Here is an 18,296-nt window from a genome sequence, read left to right on the forward strand (position 1 = left end):
GGAATGTCATATTTCTGTTTTGTTCAATGTTTAGAGCTTGGTTCCATGTGATGTGATGAGCCCAATAGGTTGATTCCTTGTTGAGGCAGTAGAGGGTGAACCCTTCTATAGCATGGTGGTTTTGTTTCATGCTTAGGAATTCATATGTGCAAGTTGTGCCTAGTCAAAATAGGCATGTGGCTGAAATTCCAGTTTAGTGAAAATTACAGTGTGAGAAACTGTTGTTATTTTCTTCCCTTGTAGTTGTGCCTCTAGAAGTTTATGTGTTGGGAATCTGCCCCTGCAATCAACTGAGAAGTTGTAGCTTTTGTGTTTTTCTAGATCTTTGTCAATTTTCATTCCATTTGGCTTCCTGTAGATATTGTTTTGGGATCTTTCAAAATGCTTCAGAACATAAATAGCTAGTGAGAATCTGAGATTTTCACTAAGTCCCTGAAAACTGATATTTTTGTCCAAGTTAGCAGATGTAGAACTTTCCGTGTGAAACTCCTTTGTATTATCTTTTTGCTCATGCTTGTAGAGCTTTTGAATAGCTTCTGCCACATATCTTATTTGGCACATTTGGGTGGATGTAGGTGCTTTGCATGTAGCTCTCAAACTGCTATGATGTTGTTTAGGACAGAATGTAAAGTTTTGATGTTTTGATGCTTGTGAGTGCATAGTTGATGGTGTGGTGATATTACTTGCACCACCCCATCCATACTTGTTTGTTTTCTGATATGGAAACCTGGGAATACCATAAGTATGCCATTGGAGTGTGTTGTGATGGATTTGATCCATAGGACTTCATTTCTTGTTTCGTTGTTTCCGGTTGATCCGTAGCTCCGTTTGTTACGTTCTTTATATGTGTTTGCATCGTTTTCATGTGACGCATCTGTTGATGTCATCCTCGTGCATGTCAAGATAGCTTAGAGTGCAGTTCTGTCCAGAAATTGTATTTTCTTCTCATGCATGTGCAAGTAGCTAGAATAGAGATGCATGTTCATTTTCATCTCATGCATCATGTGTGTGTTGCATCTTGTTGTGCTGTTGTTCATTTGGATGCTATTCTTATGTTGGGTAGCACCGGGATCAGAGAGGGAGTACGTGGATCCGGGAGAGTACATGCAGGACGAACAAGAGCAGTTCCAAGCTGAGGACATCACATGAAAGATGATATGACCTTGATTCCATCTCTAGACTTGTTATGCTAGATTCACGTTTCCTTCGTCTTATGCTCCCTGCCTACCACTGAAATAATTGCCTCCTGATATTGCCATAAAACCCAAACGTTTTTCCCCTCCTAGCAAATATTGAATGGCTAAGTAGGCTTGCTCAGCTACTAATGTTAGCGTTGCTAGTTGCAGGTGCAATTGTGTCATGTGATAACATGAGTTGGTATCATTATGTTAAATCTGTTATTTAATTAATGCACCTATGTACTTGGTAAATAACGGAAGGCCTAGCCTTTTGCTAGGTGTTTTGTTCCGTTATTGCCGCCATAGTTTCCGGCTACCAAAGTTTGTTTCCATAACTAATCGCTCCTAACACGTTCGGGGTTGTTATGGGGACCCCCTTGATAAATCGTGTAGTGTTAAGACTTGTCTGGCAGGACCCAACATTGGTGTTAATTAGCTAATCACTTAATAATAATCTACATAGGGAATAGCTACCCCGAGGAATTAATCAACAACCCGGGCCAGTGCTCCTCATGAGTGTTGGTCCAAATTGAGCAGACTATGGGGCCACCACAGGGCAACCTGAGGTTTGGTATACCCGTAGTGTGACTCATCCGTCGTGTCCTGAGACTGAGATACGCGGCTCTTATCGGGGTCGTCGACATGATGGGAGGTCCTGCTAGTCTTGTCTTACCTTAGCGATATATCTTGCGTATAGGAATCCCGGTGAAGCTTTGGTTCTCCCGAGAGTTGAGGTTTTCCTCTAAGGAATCCGACGAGATCACGAGATTCGTGATAGAGGACTAATTTGCGGCCCGTGACCGTTTGTGATGGACTAGTTGGAGCACCCCTGCAGGGTTTAATCTTTCGGAAAGCCGTGCCCGCGGTTATGTGGCAACGTGGAATATTTTTTAACATCCGGTTATAGAAAACTTGAACCTAATCTAATAAAATTGCCAACTGTGTGTGTAACCGTGACTGTCCCCTTCGAAGACCTCTCTTCGTTCGGGAACACGATGGGGTTATGATTGACGTAAGTAGGTGTTCAGGATCACTTGTTGATCAGCTAGTATTCGCCCGCTAGTATAGGCCACATCAATAACTTGTTCTACGTAAGTTAGCCATCGTAAATGCTTAGGATGCGACAACCTAAACACTGAACCTTCCTTACCTAATAACTTGACTTGTTCTGGCACCGAGGTCATAAATTGCTGAGTCCCCATGGCTCACAGATTACTTCAACACACCAACAGGTACAGGTACGACCGACACAGGTGATCTCGATGGAACGCAGCTGGAGTGGTAGTATGATGAGGAGAGCGACATCTTGTACGTGAACTATCCAGAAGATTGAGGCGTGGTCGTGATCGTGGGCAAGCTTGCAGGGTAGCATAACCTTTCTCATGTTTTGTAGTCCGTAGCAGGAACTACCTTGTCTGAATAAATGTGTGATGTAAACTTTGATATTATCTATAAGATGGCAGATGAATCCGTATTTGTCATTCTATTATTATGTATGTGCTATGTTATTGTGTTTGCGAAACGCTTAGATGCACTTCTTTCCATTTTGGGGCCTCGTTCCCTAAATCGGAAAGGATCACATCTTAGACGTTACAAGTTGGTATCAGAGCATTACGACCATAGGAACCTTTGTATGATCGTACTTGGCCAAGTCGAGTCTAGTAAAATATTTTGAGTGTTAGTTATATCGGAGATTAGGATACTTTTTCTCCTCTTCTATGCTCTGGTGAGGTTCACGGCTTAGGAAATCTTTATTCTACTCCTCTTCTCGCTCAAATTTTTTTAGGAACACGCGGGTAATTTTTTAAATTTGTATGATATTGATGTGATGGAGTTCTGTCTTGATGCCTCCTGTCTGCCTTGATTTCTTCTAGGGAGTTGAGCTCCAGGGGATTCTTGCGCACATCGCCATCATTCAGATGTCTCAGTATCTCAGAACGAAGGATGTTTGTAATTGTTTCAATACTAGTAGTGGCGAGATAACCCCGATGTCCCCAGTACTGGTGCAGATTGTTCGGGAGTACTGCCATACTTTGTATCGGTGTGATCACGAGTCTGTTGTAGATGAAGCTCCGAGATTCTAGTTATGTGTTGACGGATGTGATACAGTGGACGGGTTAGTATAGGAGTTGTGTGAATATTACTCCTTGTATCCGTGTACCAGATTGCATGACCAGATATTTCGGGAATTCATAGGTGGGATATCAAGTAGTGACTTATAGGACAATCTTCCCACAGATGCATGATGTGAGGTTGGGATTCGACATTCAGTGGGTATGTTTGTTCACGATCGTCTTACAGCGGTTCTCGTTGTGTCTTAAAGAGTCCTTGTAGCTCGCTACGACTCGTGGATACTTCGTAAGTTGTGTGCACTACCTTGCACAAGATGGCTACTGTAAATTCGAGCTAGTGCGATCTTATCCACGAAGATATCGGATGAAATCTCGATCATACGTTTGTTCCGAGCACTTCTAGCTCATACTTGTTTGCAAGTGGTCTTAATCATAATTTTGTCAACAGTCACTTTGAGGAAGCATTCTTACTATTTTGTTCGAGTGCAATTGCTATATTCCTGTTCAGATACTCCTGCCTTTTTGAGTCAGTTATACCTTCAATTTATTTTTTGGGCTAATGTGTTGTCCGTCTTCAGGATGGCTTCACCAACTCGTCAGAATCCAGGTCGTGAGGACGTGCCACCACCATCTCCTCCTCTAGAGAATCCTCCTCCGCCGACGCCTCCTCCTGCAGAGGCTTGGCAAGCGGTGATGGCTGCTACAAATGCAAACACTCAGATGCTGATACAGTTGTTGCAAGAGAGGACAAATCAGCAGCAAGGCAATTTCCAGCATGGTGGCAATCAGTTTGCTAATCTGAGTCAGTTCCTGTCAAATCAGTCGAAGACTTTCACTTCCTGTGACCAGCCGTTTGATGCTGAGGATTGGGTCCACAACATGAACAAGCACTTTGAATGCAGAAATGTTCATTCTGAGGATTTCGTCAAGTTTGCAACATTCTAGCTGAAGGGGCAAGCATCTATCTGGTGGCAACAGTTGAAGGATTCCAGGGGTGCTAGAGTGATCACTTGGGATGAGTTCTGCCGTGACTTCAGATCCCACTACATTCTGTCTAGCTTTGTGGAGGAAATGCATGAGAAGTTCAGGCGCTTGAAGCAAGGTGGTAACTCCGTGTACAAGTACAACGTCGAGTTCCACGAGCTAGCCCGATACGCCTTGCAGGATATCCCTGATTAGAAGACCAAGATATATTAGTTCAGAGGTGGCTTGAAAGAAGATTTGCAGTTAGCTCTCGCTTTGCACGATCCCGAGGAGTTCGATAAGTTCTACAACTTAGCTCTCAGGGCTTAGGCAGCCTTGCTGAGGGTGGAGAATTCTAAGAAGCGCTTCAGAGATTCCAGCTTGTCTTCCTCTACTCATGTTGTTCAGAAGCAACAGAAGTATTGGGTGTCTCCTCCTCCTCCTTGGCACAAGCAGCAGTTCAAGCATTCTGGTGGCCGTGGTTTTTCCCACCCACCCAACCCAGCTTTCCAGCAAAGATTCCAGCAGAAGAAGCAAGGGCCTCCTCAGACACAGTACCGTCAGCCAGCAGATGTTACTTGTCACAAGTGTGGGCAGAAGGGTCACTATGCCAACAAGTGCACTATCAGCTCCATCTTCCGCCTCCTCCTCCAGGAAAACCTCCAAGCAATGCTATCGTGAAGTTCAACCCTAGGTCTGCTCGAGTCAACATGGTGAATGCGGCTGAGGCAAAAAACTCGTCAGATGTGATCATGGGTAACCTCCTCGTCAATGATATTCCTGCTAAATTGTTGTTTGATTTTGGTGCATCGCATTCTTTCTTGTCATATCCTTTTGCGACAAAGCATGATTTCCATCTTCAAGAGTTGGCTAAGTCTTTGGACATTGTTTCTCCGTGTATGCTTATGAGTTCTCGTTGGGTTGTTCCGGATGTTTCTGTCAAGATGGGTAGTTATTCTTTTCTCGCATCTCCTATTGTCTTAGGCAATTCTGACATTGACTTGATCCTTGGTATGGACTAGCTGGCCATGAACAAGGCATCGATTGATTGTGAAGCTAAAGAAGTGAAGCTTACTCACTCATCGGAGGACATGATTATATTCGCGGCGCGCGATGACACAATCCGTCTGTTCTCTTTGTATGAAAAGGGTGAGATTAACCCTATTTCGCAAGTCCGAGTGGTCTGCGAATATGAAGATGTGTTTCCAGAAGAGCTGCCAGGAATGCCTCCGCACCGAGAAGTTGAATTTGTTATGGAGCTTGAACCAGGTATTGAGCCTGTGTGCAAACGGCCGTACAAATTGGGTCCAGAAGAGTTGAAGGAACTTAAGAGGCAACTCGATGAGTAGGAGCGTTTGGGTTCAATCAGACCGAGCTTGTCTCCTTGGGGCTGTGGAGTTCTATTTGTCAAGAAGAAGGATGGCATGGACCGGTTGTGTGTCGATTACCGTCCATTGAACAAGAAGACAATTAGAAACAAGTATCCACTTCCGAACATAAATGAGTTGTTCGAACAGTTTAAATGGGCTAAGATCTTCTCCAAGCTCGATCTTAGAATGGGCTATCATCAAATTCGCATTCGTGAAGAGGATATTCCGAAGACTGATTTCACGACTAGTTTTGGCTCGTATGAGTATACGGTCATGTCTTTTGGTCTGGCAAATGCTCCTCCGACATTTTGTCGAATGATGAACTACATATTCTGTCCCTTCAAGAATGAGTTCGTCATGTTGTATCTCGACGATATTCTGATCTTTCCAGAGACTACGGAAGAACATGAATAACATCTCAGGCTAGTGCTTGATAAGCTGAGAGAGCATAAATTCTATGCGGTATTTTCCAAGTGGTAGTTCTGGTTGTAAGAAGTCGTCTATCTTGGTCACATCATCTCTGCCGAGGGCATCAAAGTTGATCCGTCGAAGGTGCACACCATTGTTGACTGGGAGCCTCCACAGAATGTGAAGCAGCTTCGAAGCTTTCTCGGGCTTGCAAGCTATTGTAGAAGGTTCGTTGAGAACTTCTCCAAGATAGCTATGCCTCTCTCAAGTCTTCTTCAGAAGGGTGTGAAGTATGCCTGGTCTCCAGAGTGTCAGTTGGCCTTCGACACACTCAAAGAGAAGCTCACCTCTACTCCAGTCTTGGTTCCTCCTGATGATTCTAAACCTTACCAAGTGTTCTGCGACGCCTCTCTTCAAGGTCTTGGTGCAGTTCTAATGCAAGAGAAGAAAGTGGTTGCTTATACCTCCAGGCAGTTGAAGCCAGCGGAGAAGAATTATCGTGTGCATGATCTTGAGCTGGCAGCAATTGTTCATGCTCTGATGACTTGGAGACACCTCTTGTTGGAACGAAAGGTTGAAGCTCACCGATCACAAGAGTCTCAAGTACATCTTCACCCAGCCTAACCTGAATCTCCAGCAAACTCGTTGGGTGGAAATGCTCCAAGATTTTAATCCGAGCGTTGAGTACACGCCAGGCAAAGCTAATGTCATGGCAGATGCTTTGAGAAGGAAGGCTTACTGCAACAGTCTTATTCTGAAGCCTCTCCAGCCTGACCTTTATGAATCTTTCAAAAAGCTCAACCTTCACTTATTACCTCAGGGATTTCTTGCAAATCTTCAGATCTCTCCTACCTTGGAAGATCAGGTCCGAGAAGCACAACTTCTTGATGCAATGGTGAAGAAAGTCAAGATTGGCATGGCAAAGGGTCTTCCCAAATATAAGTGCTTCAGTGTTGATGCCACAGACACGTTGTTCTTTGAGGATCGTCTTGTCGTTCCGAAAGGTGATCGCAGAAAGGTAATCATGGAAGAAGCTCATAACTCTCTGCTCTCAATACATCCAGGAAGCTCCAAGATGTATCAGGACTTGAAACGGACCTTCTGGTGGACTCGCATGAAGCGTGAGATTGCTCAGTTCGTAAATGAATGTGATGTATGTCGAAGGGTGAAAGCAGAGCATCAACGTCCAGCAAGTCTTTTGCATCCATTGCCCATTCCCGAGTGGAAGTTCGACCATATTGAGATGGATTCCGTCACCGGGTTTCCAAAGTCTAAGAAGGGTAATGATGCCATCTTCGTCGTCATCGACAAGTTGAGTAAAGTGGCTCATTTTCTTCCAGTCAAGGAATCCATCTCCGCAGCTCAGCTTGCAGAGTTGTACACTTCCAGGATAGTGTCTTTGCATGGCGTTCCTATGATGATTTCTTCGGATCGCAGAAGTATCTTCACTTCCAAGTTCTGGGCCACTTTTCAGTCTGCGATGGGCACGAAGATACGATTCAGCACAGCTTTTCATCCTTAGACTAGTGGTCAAGTGGAGAGAGTCAATCAGGTCCTTGAGGATATGCTGAGAGCCTATGTTATCTCTTTTGGCACGAAGTGGGAAGACTGCCTGGCTTTCGCTGAGTTCTCGTATAACAACAGTTATCAAGATAGTTCAGGCAAAGCTTTGGAACACTTTTTGGGAATGTCATATTTCTGTTTTGTTCAATGTTTAGAGATTGGTTCCATGTGATGCGATGAGCCCAAGAGGTTGATTCCTTGTTGTGGCAGTAGAGGGTGAACCCTTCTATAGCATGGTGGTTTTGTTTAATGCTTAGGAATTCATATGTGCAAGTTGTGCCTAGTCAAAATAGGCATGTGGCTGAAATTCCAGTTTAGTGAAAATTACAGTCTAAGAAACTGTTGTTATTTTCTTCCCTTGTAGTTGTGCTTGTAGAAGTTTATTGTTGGGAATCTGCCCGTGTTCTAAGAAGTTGTAGCTTTTGTGTTTCTCTAGATCTCTGTCAATTTTCATTCCATTTGGCTTCCTGTAGATATTTTTTTGGGATCTGTCAAAATGCTTCAGAGCATAAATAGCTAGTGAGAATCTGAGATTTTCACCAAGTCCGTGAAAACTGATATTTTTGTCCAAGTTAGCAGCTGTAGAACTTTCTTGTGAAACTCCTTTGTATTATCTTTTTGCTCATGCTTGTAGAGCTTTTGAATAGCTTCTGCCACATATCTTATTTGGCACATTTGGGTGGATGTAGGTGATTTGCATGTAGCTCTCAAACTGCTATGATGTTGTTTAGGACAGAATGTAAAGTTTTGATGTTTTGATGCTTGTGAGTGCATAGTTGATGGTGTGGTGATATTACTTGCACCACCCCATCCATACTTGTTTGTTTTGTGCTATGGCAACCTCGGAATACCATAAGTATACTATTGGAGTGTGTTGTGATGGATTTGATCCATAGGACTTCATTTCTTGTTTCGTTGTTTTCGATTGATCTGTAGCTCCGTTCGTAACGTTCTTTTTATGTTTTTGCATCGTTTTCACGTGATGCATCTCTTCATGTCACCTAATGCATGTCAAGATAGCTTAGACTTCAGTTCTGTCCAGAAGTTGTATTTTCTTCTCATGCATGTGCAAGTAGCTAGAATAGAGATGCATGTTCATTTTCATCTCATGCATCGTGTGCGTGTTGCATCTTGTTGTGTTGTTGTTCATTTGGATGCTATTCTTATGTTGGGTAGCATCAGGATCAGAGAGCGAGTACGTGGATCCGGGAGAGTACATGCATGACGAACAAGAGCAGTTCCAAGCTGACGACATCACACGCAAGATGATATGACCTTGATTCCATCTCTAGACTTGTTATGCTAGATTCATGTTTCCTTCGTCTTATGTGCGCTGCCTACCAGTGAAATAATTGCCTCCTGATATTGCCATAAAACCCAAACACTTTTCCCCTCCTAGCAAATATTGAATGGCTAAGTAGGCTTGCTCAGCTACTAATGTTAGTGTTGCTAGTTGCAGGTGCAATTGTGTCATGTGATAACATGAGTTTGATTTCATTATGTTAAATCTTTTATTTAATTAATGCACCTATATACTTGGTAAATAATGGAAGGCCTAGCCTTTTGCCGGGTGTTTTGTTCCGTTATTTCCGCCATAGTTTCCGGCTACGAGTGTTTGATTCCATAACTGATCGCGCCTAACACGTTCGGGGTTGTTATGGGGACCCCCTTGATATATCGTGTAGTGTTAAGACTTGTCCCGCAGGACCCAACATTGGTATTAATTTGGTAATCACTTAATAATAATCTGCATAGGGAATAACTACCCCAAGGAATTAATCAATAACCCGGGCCAGTGCTCCTCATGAGTATTGGTCCAAATTGAGCAGACTATGGGGCCACAACAAGGCAACCTGAGGTTTGGTATACCCGTAGTGTGACTCATCCGTCGTGTCCTGAGACTGAGATACGCGGCTCTTATCGGGGTCGTCGACACGACGGGAGGTCCTGCTAGTCTTGTCTTACCTTAGCGATATATCTTGCGTATAGGAATCCCGGTGAAGCTATGGTTCTCCCGAGAGTTGAGGTTTTCCTCTAAGGAATCCGACGTGATCACGAGATTCATGATAGAGGATTACTTTGTGGCCCGTGACTGTTTGTGATGGACTACTTGGAGCACCCCTACAGGGTTTAATCTTTCGGAAAGCCGTGCCCGCGGTATGTGGCAACTTGGAATATTTGTTAACATCCGGTTATAGAAAACTTGAACCTACTCCAATAAAATTGCCAACTGTGTGCGTAACCGTGATTGTCCCCTTCGAAGACCTCTCTTCGTTCGGGAACACGGTGGGGTTATGATTGACGTAAGTAGGTGTTCAGGATCACTTATTGATCAGCTAGTATTCGTCCGCTAGTATAGGCCACATCAATAACTTGTTCTACGTAAGTTAGCCACCGTAAATGCTTAGGATGCGGCAACCTAAACACTGAACCTTCCTTACCTATTAACTTGACTAGTTCTGCCACCGAGGTCATAGATTGTTGAGTCCCCGTGGCTCACAGATTACTTCAACACACCAACAGGTACAGGTACGCCCGACACAGGTGATCCCGATGGCACGCAGCTGGCGTGGTAGTACGATGAGGAGAACGACCGCTTGTACGTGAACTATCCAGAAGATTGAGGTGTGGTCGTTATCGTGGGCAAGCTTGCAGGGTGGCATAGCCTTTCTCGTGTTTTGTAATCCGTAGCAGGAACTACCTGGTCTGAATAAATGTGTGATGTACACTCTGATATTATCTATGAGATGGCAGATGAATCCCTATTTGTCATTCTATTATTATGTATGTGCTATCTTATCGTGCTTGCGAAACGCTTAGATGCGCTTCTTTCCATTTTGGGGCCTCGTTCCCTAAATCGGAAAGGACCGCATCTTAGACGTTACACAACTCTCCTACACTACAAGAGGATCTCGACCTGAGATCCAAGAATGAAAGGGGAAGAGGAAGAGAAAGACAAAGGAGTAAAACTTAGTTTCTTCTTGACAAACGAGTGAAACCAACGATCCTTGAAGGTTGCAAAGAGATGAAGAATGACATGAGAAACAAGCAAGAATGCAATCAAAATTTCGGCAGAACTTCGGTAGGACAAGGGGGAAAATTCGATAAGATAGAAAGAACTTGAGAAGATTCACAACAAACTTACTAAATTGAACAAGGGAATAACATGATCTTGAAAGAACAAGATGGTAGATTGAAGAAAGCAACATCACAAGGCGTGTGTTAGAAAGAATAGAAACTAGCTCTTGGGAAGAAAAGAACGAAGAAGAGATTGAGAGCTACTACCACAAGAATCTTGAAGAACACCTTGAGAATGAAGAGATCTTGAGCCGCCTAACAGATTACTGAACAAGGAGACGAACGAAGAGACAACAATTGAGAAGAATTGATGATGAAAGCTGAAAGCTCAGAATGAAGAATCTTCTGAAATGATGGCCTTCCGAGGATCAAGAATGAAACGAATCTGGAATGCACCGGATAGCAAGGAAGGGATTTCTCATGATCGAAAACAATTCAAGATGATAACCCAAAGCTGAAATGATGAATCTTCCAGAGAATGGACCAAGATTTGAGAAAACACATCTTCGGTATTCAAGGCTGAAATGATGAGGAGAACACCGCCAAGAATAACTGAGACACTCCGAAATAAAGAAGAATGAAAGGTTGAGCCAAAGAGGAGAAACAAATCAAATTGATCTTGAAGATGGAGTATGACTGAGTATGACTGATGAAATTCATACTTACGTCATAGTTGAAAAGAATTAGAGAACTCCGAAAAGATTACAAGAGCCAGATAAGTTCCTGGGAAAAACCTGTGAGTTATGGGCCCACTCAAAGAAACCACCGTTGAACCAATTGCTCAGAAAGAGAGATATTGCACCGGTACAAATGAAAACTAGATGAGGTGAGGCCCTCACAACAATTGAAAGAATTGAAAACAAGAAACTTCTGAGATAACTTGAACACTCCGGATAGAATGGAGAGATGAAAAACAACAAAGGCTTGATAAGAATTTTTCAACATGGGAAAGAATTTAAAGGATGAAAAGGATATGATGACACGGATAACTGAATTTAATTCACCAAAAAAGATAACAAGATTGAATAAAGATGAACACGAAGCTCCTGAGAATCTTCCCAATGAATCACCGGATAGGACATGGAAGAAAAGGTAGCGGAAGCAACAATGAAAAGAAAAATCTTGGATGAAAATTAAATCACTGAGGAAAAGGGTGGGCGGGCGAGAAAAACAAAGACAACTTGGGATGGATGAGAAAAAACTCCGGAAAGAAATGAGAGAATGATCTTGCAAAATTGGAAAGGATTGAATTCACTTGAAGGGAAGCACACCGGACGATAAGAACTGACATGATGATTGATTAAGCAAAAGGATTAGCACTCTCATAAAAATATGAGAAGACCCCTGGCAAAGATATGAATTCACCATTTGACATCGAAGCAACTCGAATTACCATACTCCAACAAAACAAAGGGGTGAGGCTTACGAAACAAGCCAGAACAAATTCATGAGAGAGATTTCGTCCGATATTTTCGTGGATAGATTCGCACGGGCTCAATCCTTACAGTAGTCATCATGTACAAGGCAGTGCACATGACATACGAAGCGTCCCCGAGTCGTAGCAAGCTACAAGTACTCTTTAAGACCCAACGAGAATCACTGTAAGTCGACCGTGAACAAACGAATCTACTAGATTTCGAACCCCAACCTAACATCATGCATTTGTTGGAAGATTGTCCTATAAGTAACTACTTGAATTCCCCCCTAAGAACTCCCAAAAATTTTGGTCATGCAATCTGGTCCACGGATACAAGGAGTAATATATCACTCAACTCCTATACTAACCCGTCTAGTGTATCACATTTGTCAGCACATAACCAGAATCTCATAACTTCATCTATTTCACACACTCGTAATCACAACGATACTAAGTATGGTTATTCATCTGGAACTCTCTACACCAGTACTGGGGAAGCCGAACTCCTCTCCCACTACTAGTATTGAAGCAATTTCAAACACCTTTCGTCCTGAGATACTAAGAAATCTGAATGTTAACTATGTGCTCGAGAATCCCCTAGAGCTCAACTCCCCGGAATAAATCAAGTCAGACAGGAGGCACCAAGACAGAACTCCATCACATCGACATCATATAGATTCCAAAAATATCCGCGTGATCCTAAAAAAATTGAGTGAGAAGAGGAGAAGGATTAAAATTCCTAAGTCGTGAACCTCACGGGAGCATAGAAGAGGAGAAAAAAGAATCCTACTCTCCGATATATAACTAGACTCAAAGCAATTTTTACTAGACTCGACTCGGCCAACTTCGATCAATCAAGGGGGCTCCTAGGTCGGTACTGCTCTGATACCAACTTGTAACACCCAAGATGAGATCCTATCCTTATTTTGGCGCGAGGGCCTCGACAGGGATAGAAGCGCATCTCGTTGTTTCGCAAGAATGGATATCGTTATAAGTACATGTACTGAAGAGAAGAGTATATGGAATTGGCATACACTCGCCACAAGCTACATAAGAGTCACATCAGTACAATACATAAATATCATGAAGAAGAGCAGGGTCCGACTACGACGAAAAACAAACGAGAAAAGAACGACGTCCATCCTTGCTATCCCAGGCTGCCGGCCTGGAACCCATCCTAGATCGATGAAGAAGTAGAAGAAACTCCAAATGAACAATCAAAACGCTCACGTCAAATAATCCTTTACCTGTACCCGCAACTGGTGTTGTAGTAATCTGTGAGCCACAGGGGACTCAGCAATCTCATTTCCAAACATATCAAGACAATCAAAGCTTAATAGGTGAGGTATGGTTAAGTGGTGAGGCTGTAGCAAGCGACTAAGCATTATATGAGGTGGCTAACTTACGAGTACAAGAATAAAGAGGGGGAAGATCTACTCATAGCGGACGTGAACTACTGATGATCAAATGAATGATCCTGAACACCTACTTACGTCAAACATAACCCCACCGTGTCCTCGATCGGAGAAGGAACTCGCGAAAGAGATAGTCATGGTTACGCACTCAGTTGGCATATTTTAATTAAGTTAACTTCAAGTTGTCTAGAACCAGTGCTAAATAAAGTTTCCACGTTGCCACATAACTGCGGGCACGGCTTTCTGAAAGATTTAACCCTGCAGGGGTGCTCCAACTAGTCCATCACAAATTATGACAAGCCGCATAGATATCCTCAATCACGAAGCTCGCGATCTCGTCGGAGACCTTAGTGGAAAACCTCAACTCTGAGATTACCCAAAGCATCACCGGAATTCCGATGCACAAGATATTTCGTCAAAGGTAAAACTAATCCAGCAAGGCCGCCCGACGTGTCGACGATCCCGATAGGAGCTGCGTATCTCGTTCTCAGGACAAGACGGATAAGCAAAGCGTACGGTGGCCTGATAAACATCACCCGAGTTGCCCCGGGTTGGCCCCGCACGATGCTTTGTTTTGGACCAGCACCATCAGCACTGGCCCTCCCTGTATTATGTTGAATTACTCCTCGGGTAGTGCTAACTCCCTATGCTTTCAGTATTAACAGAATTATTATGTTGGGCAAATATAGTACCAAAGTTGGGTCTTGCCAGACCAGTCTTAATCTAAAATGAATTATTAAGGGGCTCCCCATAACAACCCCGATCGTGTTAGGAGCGCTCAATTATGGAACATAACACCGGTAGCCCAAACTAAGGGGGCAAAGGTGGAACAAAACACCAGGCTAGAAAGGCCGAGCCTTCCACCTTTTACCAAGTATATAGGTGCATTGAAATAAATAGCATTAATAGGGTGATATAACAAGGAACTCATGTTATCACATGGAAGCAACTGCACATGCAACTAGCAACGCTAACACATGGTTAAGCAAGCGGTAACATAGCCAATCAGTGGTTTGCTAGGTTGTGAACAGGTTGGAGGTTTTCATGGCAATGTTGGGAGGCTGATATTTAACAGGTGGTAAGCAGCGATACATAATGATAGAAACGATAAACTAGCATGGCAATGCTAGTAAAGGTATCTAGGGAAATGGTCATCTTGCCTTAGATCCCGCTTGGAAGAAGAATGACTCCATGAAGCAGACGAACCAATATAGTCGAACGGGTCCTCACATTCTGACACGCTTGCGGAACTCTAACGAGATAAAGAAAACCGGAAACAAGAATCAACACACGATATTCACCACACGATGCACAACACAAATGATGCATGAGCGGTTTAATGCAAGGCATGACATGGCAATTCACAACAATCAAACACTACACATTAAGTGAAATTCAATATGCAACGAGTTGCGTATTGATGAAACTCCACATACGAATTATTTAGTTCTATCCCGATTAGGTACACGGCAATATTAAATGTTAGTAAACATGGAAAGAGGTTAAGCGTTATTAAACTACCTATCTAGGCATTTCAAATGAGGTCGGAAATGGCATATATCATCTTCGAGATGACCCCATACGTTAATTTATAATTCTGTCCAGATCTAAACTAACACGTTTGAATATTTGCTAAACGGAAAAATAAATAGGTTCACGTGATTCTACGCATCGTTCCAATCAATTTACACATAGAGAACATCTCCAACGGAGCTACGGTTCAAAACATACGAACACCGCAAGATATGCTGGCATGAATGCAATATGTGTGCAACGACAGTCACAAGCATTCCAAACCAAGAAGGCAGCAACATATTATGAAACTACATGAGATTCTAAGCAAGTTTCATGTAGGACACGATCAAAACGGAGCAACGGTTCAATAACTATGAGCTAAACAAGAAATCACTACAATCTGCCCAAAACAGCAACATGGCCTTTTCTACGCCCTAAAACAACGAGCTACATAATCCAAAATGCTCAAACAAGACATGAGGCAACAGTGGTCAAGATTCTCTACAACATACTACTAATAATGTCTAACATGGATGCATGGATCACTAGGAAAATAACTCCAAAAATGGCATCTCACACACAGTTTCAGATTTAGTGGAAATATCAGTTTTGACAGTGCAATTTTCGATCTGAAGGCATATTGGCAGCAGCAAAACTATATTCTACAAGACTCTGAATGGCATGAAAATTTACAGCATGATAAATAATCTTAAGGAAAACCTGAAGTAAAAACAAAACCAAAATAGGGGTGAATGGGATTCGAACCCCAGAACTCTTGGTTGCAACCTAGCAGCGCTAGCCAGCTCGGCTATGCACGATCTCTGAGACAAAATGTAACTGCATACTAGACTACACATTCATCAGAACAGATCTGAAATCAAAAGAAGCCATCGGCCATGGCTGTGAGCTTCTCACCAGCGAGATCGGGAAGGACAGGGGCAGATTCTCTAGCAGCGGGGGCCAGGTTGGAGCTTGGGGACGGGGCGCTGGGTCGCGGATCCATCCATAGGGCACTGGATCCGGACGAAGTTGGGGCGGGGTTCCACCGCACAGAACTCTATCGATGCCATGAGCGCACTTGCACCTCCTGCTCTCCCTGGTCTCTTACAGAAAAAAGACAAAGTTGCAGATATTAGAGGGAGCAGAGGAAAAATGGAGGGAGGAGAAGAGAGGGCAAGGGGGAGGCGCAGCCAGGACCTGCTGCACTCCTGCGTTGCGCATGCCAGCAGATCAGGGGGGGCGAAACTGCAGCTCGGGGAGCTTAATTGCTCGTGGAGAACTCTTGCATGAGAGCTCCTTCCCCGTGTTGAATGTTGCGCCTACTGCTGCGAGAGGATGAGGGAGGCCGGGGACGGCGGTTGCGTGGGCTGGGGCCTGGAGGCGTCTGCGGGGAGCGCTGGAGGCTGCTGGTGCTCGACGACGGGTTGGGGCATGAGGGCGCACGAGGGTGCCGTGGCAACTCCTGCAGATGATGGCTGCAGAAGATTGGATCGGGGATTTTGAGTGGCTGCGAGGGGATTAGCAGACACGCAAAACAAGACAGGTGGAGTGCGGCGGTGGTTAGGAGGATCCCTAGAAAATAGGGTTTGGTCTACCTTTAGTAGGGGTCTATTTATATAAACAAAGCGGGTTGGGTTCAGACCCTTCGATCTTGATTGGATGGTCAAGAAAGATCGGTTAGGAGAGCCAATGGACACATCGATGGAGGTTTGCAGTAAAACGGGGTTGATCCGGATCCAACGGTCACGACCGCCGGGTTCGGGTACCGGGAGGTTGTCGGACTAGGCTGCGCCTAGGTCAGTGCACTGTGCAGAGGGGCTAGGCGGGGATGAGAGGGAAAACGACAACCCGACGATAGACAGGCGCGTGCGTGTGTGGTCAGACTCAAAACGGGCAACGACGAAAAGTGGAGAGAACCGGCAATTAATGACGGATGCAAGTTTTGAAAACTAACGGCAACGGAGTGCCGATGCAATGCAAATGATGCGCATGATACGATGATGATGCAACAATTAAAATAATCACACAACAACCACGGAATAAAAGGGGAATCTTCTGGAGCATCGGTCTCGGGCTGTTACAGAAAGGCTCACATCAATGAGGACAACCATATGCAAGAGAAAGCAAAATGATAGATATTTTGTGAGGAGTAGGGATTGCCATGCAACAGATGCACATATGAGCTAAGGTAAGCTCTCCAATGGAACTAGTGGGGGTGCATCCAACTTGCTTGCCCATGAAGACCTAGACCTCATTTGAGGAGGATCACCATTGGAATATACAAGCCAAGTTCTATAGTGTAAGGGTCGCCGCATAGTTATGCATGAATGATAATCTCTATGGAGTACAAATATAACAATGGAGTACGAGTGTGGATCTTACAAAAGGAATAGTAGTGTTGCCCCCTTCTCTCTTTTTATTTCTTTATTTCTTTTTTTTGCCTCTTTGGCTCTTTCTATTTATCTCTCATTTGTCCTCTTTGGGATCTTTTCATGTGTCCTCTTTTGGGATCTTTAAGTTTGTCCTCTTTGGGATCTTTTCCTCACTTAAGGGCAACACTCTATGTTTTATAAGAATAAAAAGAAGATATTCACACTTTATAATAAGTACTCAACATAAAGACAAATGAAAACTAGCATGATGTATGCAAATGTATGCCTCTGCCAGTGTAGCAGGATATGCAATGAAACTAGCGCATCATGTAGCAATAATAAGGGCAAGGCCCAACTAGCATGCGGCTCCTCGATCAAGCAAAAGCATGTATGACATGAGGATCAAGTCATGAGATGGTGGATCTTGTGTGGCAATCTATCTCGGAAAGGCTATGGAAATACCTTAATAGGTAGGTATGGTGGCTGTTTTGAGGAAGGATATAATGAGGCTTATGATGAAAGAGCATATCATGCCAAGGGTTTGGATGCACCGATGAAGTTTGCACCAACACTCAAGATGAGAAAGGGAAATGCACGGTACCGAAGAGGCTAGCAAAATATGCATGGTGGAAGTGCCCATAATCGAATACTCACGTTAGTCAGAAGAACTCATGCACGTATTATCGGTAACTCTCTATATAGTCAGGAGATTCACAAAGAGACAAGTACCCCGAGGAGGAGTGTTTGGGTGTTTGGTTATCCTTGCGCATCCTCGAGCCATGATAACATGAGGGTACTCTATATATTACAACCCCTAGAGAGGTTAGCAGTCCATCTAGTAGCTAGAGTTCTCAACTAATTTTTTTAGTTTTTGAAAATACACGCGGATTTGCCAAAATACGACACCTATCACTAATAGGCTCAATCTCTTGACACCAATAGTCC

The sequence above is a fragment of the Hordeum vulgare genome, chromosome 4H, assembly GCF_904849725.1.
Source record: "Hordeum vulgare subsp. vulgare chromosome 4H, MorexV3_pseudomolecules_assembly, whole genome shotgun sequence".
In the NCBI taxonomy this organism is placed as follows: domain Eukaryota; kingdom Viridiplantae; phylum Streptophyta; class Magnoliopsida; order Poales; family Poaceae; genus Hordeum; species Hordeum vulgare.